Below are 9073 nucleotides of genomic sequence, written 5' to 3'. Positions count from 1 at the left end.
TAGCACGGTTATCCCAACAGCAAGGGTGAATACCGGAGTAGGGTGATTTCTACGGCAGTGCAGTCCATCCTAGGAATCACGTGTTCTTTGAAGGAGCAACTTCCACATTCCTGCTGAGCATTCTTTAATCACTGAGGATCATCGTGGATCCAGAGTCAAGGATCTCAGGAGCTGAGGATACATCATATCAGGATACTTGGAGGAGCAGCCGAGGACAATTGAGCCATCTGGATCTACAACGGAGTGAGAAGACCAATTAAGTCGAATTTAAACAATATTATTACGAATTGTACGTTAATTGTTGTTGAAGATTTGTAAATTTATAAGTAAGTATAGCTGTTAGTATTATTAAGCCCGTTACTTGATACAATGCCGCCGTACAAAACAAAGTATATACGTGCTAAAAAGAGCCGCAAAACTGGCCCGCGTGATGGTGTATTTCTGGTAGAGAAATTGAATGTAGAGTCACCGAACGTAGGGTTTTCCTCATCCTCTTGTTCATCTTCTTCCTCCAACCTGCAGTCAAATGAGTTAGGATTAGTTCCAATTCAATCTTCATCTCAGGGGAATAACACAATTATGTCGGATAGCGCTCCTACTTCCTTAAATAGCACAATAATTAACATATCCTCAACCTCAACTGAGGCCCTGAAAGCCACGTCGCGCATGTCATTTGATTTAATAGTGAGCTTTATTCCACCTTTTGATGAGAAGCCAGGCTCTGTAAATCGCTTTATCAGTCAATGTAGGCTCGCAGATTCAGTAGTCAAACTTGAGGACAAATTGTATTTACTGTGCACCGATGAACAAAAGTCTCGCGGGACGACATAGGGGCAAGAGGGGATACTACGCACACATCGACTGACCCCCTAGTTTTACACGAGTCTGATTAGTAGATGTGATCACTTCGACCAATCATACGTCACAACCGAGCTACGCGTGAGCTGACGTGGGTCGTAACCAATCAGGTTGCGGCCTTCTCATGAAACTTCTGTTCATTGGTGCACAGTACTTGCTTTAATACGTAATCGTATACAACCTCGTGATTACAATAGAATAATTGATGAGAAAGATCCGAAAATGGTGGAAGAGCTAATTCAGTGTATAAAGTCCACGTATGAGCAAAGTTTCGATACGAAAACCGCATTGTCAGAATTGAAAATCATTCGGCGTAGAGATCGTGAAACTATGGAGGAGTATGGAACTAGAGTATATGAGATTTTGGATCGTGGTTTGCAAGCTGTACGGGAGAAGTTTGACACCGATCATTTTGTGGGAGTTAAATCTTTGTTCATGGAGGAGGCTGTATGGTTTCTTAAAGGGATTATGTGAGAAAACAATTATGATGGTGCTCTCAAAATATGATATTAAAGATTTGGGTACTGCTATTAAGTTAGCTTCGAAATTAGAGAATCAGGCTAAAAGCACGAACGAAATTGGAAACATTGATATCACCGATGGCAAACCGGGTATTTATACAGTAAATGCAAATCAGTTTAGATGTTTTAATTGTAATAAAATCGGTCACATGTCCGCGAACTGTCCTGCTAAGCGAGGCCGCGAGCCTTGGAGATAGGAACGTTATTCAACTAGATGCAAATTTTGTGGAAGAACGGGTCATTTAGAAACGCGGTGTTATAAAAGGAATCCTGATCGCGGTTGGGAAAAGTCGCAACTATCCGATACTAAATTCACTGCAAGCCAATTTAATCTTTTAAATTTGAAGGACGCTCTGCGAACGGGCGCAACGCGGAACGAACCCTTAATTTCACCAGCGTCAACTCCACCGCGTCTGCTACACGTCCGACATAAATAGCTTCACATTATCACCTGTTATTTAACTTCGGCACGGCAGTCTTCGTCAGGGAATCGGCAATTTTCTTATAGATACCGGGTCACAGTTAAATCTAAAAAACGAAAAGAGTTAGCTTCGAGGGTGTTGATTAATATGGAAACAATTTACCACCTTACCGGTATTGGTTCTAGGATAATTCCGACGCAAGGCGAGGTAGCACCATCATCCATGATATTCCCATTCATTTCTAGTTGGTAGATGATGATTTCCCAATAAAAGAAGCCGGAACTTTGGGGGCGTCATTTCTAAAAAAACAAAAGGTGACCCTTAAATTTAGAGAGCATTTTCCAGTTATCATGCAATTAGAGCAGGAAAAGCAGTTAACCGATTTTACATCCCATAACTTGCCTCCTCAAACAAAGGTTTTGATTACCATTCCAACAAATAGCACGAAAGAGTCGGATTATGTCAGGCGAATCAATGCAGGACCAGGTATCTTTGTGGGCGAGGTTTTAGGCAGCCAGTAAAATGGCTTGGTTAAGTTATATGCCATAATTACTACGTTCAACTCCGTCAATCTCACCGTGCCTTCTGTTGATTTGGAGGAGTTCGTCTCTAGATCCCTGCTCCCCGTTCGTCTTGGACAGGAAATCCATGTATTAATGAATCACAGGATCGCGCCCAGAGACTCGTTGAGAAAGAGAAGACCAATCTCTTAGAAATCATTAATGAATTTCCGTATCAATTTTACCTCCCCGCTGACGAATTAAAATCAACAAAAATCGCGCATCACAAAACGAAGTGCCAATAAACACCAAGCAAAATCGTTTCCCCCAGATTCATAAAAAGGAAATTGAAACACAGATAAACTCGCTACTTGACAATGATATAATTCAGCCATCTGTATTCACCCTTGTGGATTGTTCCCAAAAAATCTGACTCTTCCGAGAAACCTCGCTGCCGCATGGTCGTAGCCGTTTGTGGTGTCAAATTAGAATTTACATTTATCGACTGATTTGTGTTTCTATCAACCCTGATGATAAGGTGCTCAAATATACCATAAATGCATCTGACGGAGAATCAGTGAACTATTCTTACGTCTGATGCGTGCAAATCGTAGATTACGTTTTGCATCTTCCCGAAGTGATAAATTGTGAAAAATCGAATATCAGTGATAACTGGTGTGTTATCGGTGAAAAAACCATTAAATCGCCCAATACTTGCTAAAATACAGCCGAACGCAGCATTCGGCAGCTATGTTGTTTGTTTACAACAGCGTCTGTCTCAATCTGACAGTTTCGAAAATACCGTTTTTCTCAACGTATGGTGTTTATTAGCGTTCAAACGGACCAGACCGATCTGTAGCGAAGTCTACCCGTGTGTGCTGTACCCGCGAAAATTTCATTTATGCAATTATCGAGAAGAACAATCGAAACTACGAAATCGAGTGTCTCTCGCAGATGGCGTATAATAACGAATTTTAATATAATTGTGCCACATTTATTACATAGAAAAATCGACGTTTTTACTTACTTGCGACGTCGATAGCTTTTCCTCGCGTTTATCTTCTTTTTTTTTTTCTTTTTCTTCGTCTTTCTCCTTTTCTTTTTCTTCTTGTTGGTTTTTCTTTTGTTGCTCGTCTATTTCCATCTATAAAGAAAGCAGTTTATGTATGAATAACGTAATATTAATGATATAATATTGTACTTGCCGATTAAGGGGGTAGACACGAGTAATAGTAGCGCGTTGACATTACCGGCAAAAATGGGCATAAACATGGGTTTACGCGCTTCCGTTATTCGTCCTTGTATGAGAACATTTAGGGCTGGGTGAGGGCTTATTCGAAAGAGGAAGGTCCAATGCACACCGCTCAACTCATGTTTCAGTGGGATTATGTTGATGTTTAGTAATATAAGCGTCTAAAGTCGAGTTAAAAAATCGACAAAATGCATTCGCGGAATCGAAGCATTTTTAGGCCACTAAAAGAGTGCTGTGATTGAAATCATGAGTTGACCGGCCTAGCCACAACCCTTACCTGTAATTTAAGATCTATTTTGTCTTCATTTGTTGCGAAATAAGGACGAATAACGGATGCCCGTAAAAGCATTCTCACAGATCAGTTCCGCCATTTTGTGGATAATACAGAGCAAGTCACGTGACAAATTTAGTTCTGCTAGTGGTTAGAAGGTGGCGTATAAGGAAAACGTCTGCTACCGTGTAATCATGGCAAAAGACAATATCTTTACAGTAAATTCGTAAAAAGTCAATAGGAAATAGATGAACAAACTTAGTTAATATGCACAAATATAATTAAATATAAATATTGTTCTTCTGTAAAAAAACGCGATAATATACTTCTTGCCAATTGAAAAAAAAGATTTGAATATGTATTTATTTTATTTATTTTACTTTATGTTTTTTAAAATACACCTATATATTAAAAAATTATGTACTAATAATATTATATTTACTTATATTATAATTAGGGTCTGGGTAGAATGAACAACAAAGAAACCATAGTATTTTTTTTCTTTTTTATTTAAAAATAATGGTAGGATTATTTTTTCCAAAATTTTTCCAATTTCCTCCGCCTCTTCCTCTACCTCCTCTTCCTCTACCGCCCCTTCCACTACCTCCTCCTCTAGCCCCTCGACTTCAGTCTTAACTCTTTTTTTAGCTCTGCATTCTGTAAGATGGAACATAAACATAATTATTGTAGTATAATCATATGGATGTTGATTCCACGCTAAGAAATCGCAATTATATGTGTATACTTACTTGTTTTTTATATGTTTCAATTAACTCCAGTAATACTCTGTTGACTGGTTCCTCCTTCCTTTTTTGGGACTCTTCATTACTCCCCTGATTTATCTGTTCCTAAATATGAAAATTTAAAATATTTTTAAAGTATTGTTATCGTTGTAAAAAATTACAATTTGTTGAAAAAATAGAGAATGATAATTTTTCAAATGAAATGACTTTTGTAGATTCAGATGAGTTGTGTGTATGCTAAAAATTTCATCTATATCGGTGAATGCATTTAAAAGTTATAAATAATTTAAATTTCCGAAAATCGCGACTTTTCATATAAGTAATCGCAGTTCACACAACACATAGAAGAATAAAAGTGAAAGAGATAGTAAGCGTGAAGGTACTTACGTGATTATCTCCATTTTCTCCTACTTCTTTGTCGTTCTGCCTCTCGGCAGTTGAACAATCCATTTTATTCTAAAAATATGCACAGTAAATAATAATATAAACTTCTTATTTCATAAAATAAGAAAGACACGAATGTACGTGCGTCTTGAAGGTACTTACCATCTTGGATGGTATAGAGTTTTCATTTGTTGTGTATTATTTATAACTTTTGAACTATTTCATTTTTATACATTATTGTCCTAATTGTGTGAATATGGAACGAAAAGAAGAAAGTGAAAATGCAAGAAGCAGAATGCATTTGAAAGGGAATAAGAAAAATCGGAGTTATACCATATTTGCAAAGCGTGTATCTAAAAATAAAAAACGGCAAGAAAGGTAAGTTATGTTTTATATTATAGATTTGCATGAAGTCATTATTTTTCGATGCAGTAATATCATGGTATTTTATAATATGTAATACAATATTACATATTCCCTTCTCTCCCTTCTTTTATTTTTTATATTAGAGCTCTTCTTTGCGCGTTCGGCGCCTACCATGATGGCGCGTACCATCGACTCCAATTCTCGGGCCCCACTCCGCTATTTGTCACCCATTCTCATGTTTTGAAAGCGGACATCCAGCGAAATTTCGCGTCGATCGTGCGTACGAGAACGTTCGCGACAAAAGACGATCTCGCCGTATATATTTATACTAACAAGGAAGGTTAGGGAACCCGGAAATTCCAAAAATTATGAAACTTCGCATACAAGTACAGTAAGTCATCCGTAATACGACCCTGTTTTCCGTTGGTGCCATAATTCGGTTTTAAAGGGTGAAATTACCCCTTGAAAAAAATTCGAAACTTTCTTTTTTGTGGAATATCTTAAAAACGGTGAGAGATATGAAAAAAAAGTTTAAACAAAAGTTGCACAGTTCTGTTGTGTTTACAAAATGGCGTCAAGAAAATGTTGGGGGGGAGGGGTAACTAAAAAATTATGCACTTTTCAAAAATTTTCTTGACGCCATTTTGTAAACACAACAGAACTGTGCAACTTTTGTTTAAACTTTTTTTTCATATCTCTCACCGTTTTTAAGATATTCCACAAAAAAGAAAGTTTCGAATTTTTTTCAAGGGGTAATTTCACCCTTTAAAACCGAATTATGGCACCAACGGAAAACAGGGTCGTATTACGGATGACTTACTGTACTTGTATGCGAAGTTTCATAATTTTTGGAATTTCCGGGTTCCCTAACCTTCCTTGTAAGAAATATCATTTCTCTAATATTGACAATTTTATTTTCATTTTCAATATTATACCATGAAATTACTAAATCAATTGTAAACTGTAAATTTACGCATTATGACTTGAGCTTCGCTCAAATCGGCCGTCCCGCGATGCCCACGTTTTTTTTATCATTGTTACGGTTACAATGTCTGTTATAAATTATCGTTTCTTACAAACTCGGATTGTTATAAATCAGAGCTGAGCAAGATTTCCACTTTTCAGCCTATTTTCAGCTTGCTCCGCCAACCGCTATTCCCCTTGCCGCGACGTTCAGCGCGCAGCCTGCGAATCATTCCAGGCTCAAGAGCGTATCACTCGTAAACGTATGCTGGCAACCACTAAAAAAAACGCATCGACAATAGTACCTCGTGGGTGAGGTGGAAAGCTATTGACAGCGTACGTTTATGAGTGATACGCTCCTGAGCCTCGAACGGATCGTGGGTTGCGTGTTGAACGTCGCCGCAATGGGAATAGCGGTACGCGGAGCCTGCTGAAAATCAGCTGAAAAGTGCAAATCCTACCGTGCTCTGTTATAAATAATCCGACGTATATCGTGTTTCGACTGAATTGTCACGTGAAAAATTTCAACAGCACGGCCCAGATCCATTGATACATTGGCAACTCGCTGCTCCGGCTCAAAACTCCATCCTTCTCCTTTAGAAAAGAGGTCCGAAAAATGAGTGAGAGGTCTGTGAAAGCGAGAAGCCGATGTTTTGTTTGGGTGACGGCAATTAGTAGAAGAACGATGGAATATGCTTTCTCATTCTAGTATTAGCTATTCTAATGTGTTCCGAGCCTCTCATGCTATCCTTCTCTTTTACGACCCTCTTTTACTACAAATACGAGCCGCGGCGACAGAGTCTTGCCGCCCAGTCATAGAATTTCGAGTCTCCTCTACTGTCATTGCAACATTTCTATTCCGACCACAGTCGCAATCTCGGAGGAATTACTATACTGCGAGTAACAACAATATACAAAATATACAAAACTCCTTGTCGATGCACCAGTGAAAAAGAGTTTTACAATTAAATTTTCTTTATTTCTTCAAGAGTGGCATTTAAAACATCTTTTCGTATATTATATATCCATTTATGTATATCAATAATTTCGGGAACATTTTGAATATTTGTAATTACATGTCCTGTGTATTATTTAAAACCTAGCAATAATTATATAACATTCGTACACAGATGTGCACTAATAATCGTCAATAAGAGGGAGTGTAACACGCAATTAGTAAATTGGAGCATGTTTCGTTCATGTGCTTCTACATGCCTTCGGAAACGCATAGTGCGAGAATGAGAGGGCATGCTATATTCTATCCTTGTTAAAACAATAACATCCCTGCTAGGCCGATCACTTTATGATTTGCCGCTACCTCGGATCTCTCACTCGTTTCTCGCGTTCTCTATCGTCCCGTTTCGAGAACAAAGTCAAGCCGAATAGCATATCTGCTTCGAAATAAGCAACTGTTCTGTCCCGAGCCACTTACTTATTTCGAGGCAATCCCGTATGACTGGATAATTGTTTGTATTTGGTACCTGCATGTGTGTGTGTGTTATTTCTACTTAGGCGACGTTTGAAGAAAGCAGCGTACCTCGCGGTAGGTCAGAGCACCTGTACCGTAGACGATGCAGGTACCAGCTTTTCCGAAATGCTGCAACACTCGCCTGCTGCGGACGATTTTTCTGTGATTGAAGAACCTTCCACCTCTTATGAGATGCTGCCACACTCGCCTGCTGCGAATGATTTTTCTACCGTGGAAGCGTATGAAGAAAACGTGGAAGAAATTGAAGCGTATGAAGAAAACGTGGAAGAAATTGAATCTGATTTAGAAGATTACGCATTGATAGAAACAGCAGAACCACCGCAGTTAGAAGAAAAACCAGTTTCTAACGGGATAGATTTCGTCGATTTTCAACATGTTTTCAAGCAAATAATACAGCTTGGAAAACATTCAAGTATCGGCTGCGGCGTCGAACACTTCCAAATAATTGGATGTCAACAAAACGGACTGGAAAAAAAGTACAAAGTAAAATGCCAAATGTGTAATCACGTTGAGTGCGTATCGTGCCTTCAGAACAGTGATAACACAATGGATATCAACCGCAGCGTTGTTTCCGGTACAGTGATGACAGGCGGCGGATACAATCAACTGGAGGAAATACTTTCTGGCATGAACGTGTCGTGCATGAGCAAGAGAATTTACGAAAAATGCCAAGATGAAATAATCGATGCGTTCGAATTGGCTGCGCAACGGGAAATAGAAGACGCAGGGAAAGTAGAAAAAGAGCTAGCCATAGCAAGAGGCGATATACTACCAGGTTGTAATATACCATGGATTCCAGTTGTCGCAGATGGCAGCTGGATGAAGAGATCATACCGTGGAGGTGATTACAACTCTCTTTCTGGTGTAGGAGCCATCGTGGGATACCACACTAAAAAGGTGCTCTACATCAATGTCAAGAATAAATTCTATATAATTTGCCAAACCGCAGCCAAGAAGAAGGAACAGGCACGGCAGCATCGTTGCTTCAAAAATTGGGGTCGTAACCAGAATTCAACTGGTATGGAAAGTGCTGCTATTGTAGACGGATTTAAATCCAGCATAGAAATGCACGGTCTGATATATTCAATATTAGTTGCCGATGGAGATAGCAGTGTGTATAAAAAGATATTGGACAATGATCCATACAAAGAGTATATGGTACATGTACGCAAAATTGAATGCACCAATCACCTGCTACGCAACTTTAGTAGAAAAATAAATGAGATCGCCACAAAAGGTCGGTTCAAGGAACTACGAGCTATTGTAAAAGAGAATGCCCTTCGCCTACGCACTGGTGTAAAAAA

General features: G+C 38.9%; 1 long non-coding RNA gene across 3 annotated transcripts; it reads right to left on the bottom strand.

Moving 5' to 3' along the window:
• Nucleotides 1-247: 247 nt before the first annotated feature.
• LOC114881906 lies at nucleotides 248-2459 on the bottom strand. Of its 3 annotated transcripts, none has more exons than XR_006830226.1 (4): nucleotides 2379-2459; nucleotides 1972-2100; nucleotides 1761-1907; nucleotides 248-516 (listed from the first exon to the last, which is right to left on the bottom strand). It is a non-coding gene; the product is annotated as an uncharacterized LOC114881906 (long non-coding RNA). The 3 variants fall into 3 exon arrangements; XR_006830228.1 differs by having other exon boundaries at nucleotides 1831-1907; XR_006830227.1 differs by having other exon boundaries at nucleotides 2229-2442.
• Between the last annotated feature and the right edge of the window lie 6614 nt (nucleotides 2460-9073).

This window comes from Osmia bicornis, chromosome 16 (assembly GCF_907164935.1).
Source record: "Osmia bicornis bicornis chromosome 16, iOsmBic2.1, whole genome shotgun sequence".
NCBI lineage: Eukaryota > Metazoa > Arthropoda > Insecta > Hymenoptera > Megachilidae > Osmia > Osmia bicornis.
This window is presented reverse-complemented; position numbering and strand designations above follow the sequence as displayed.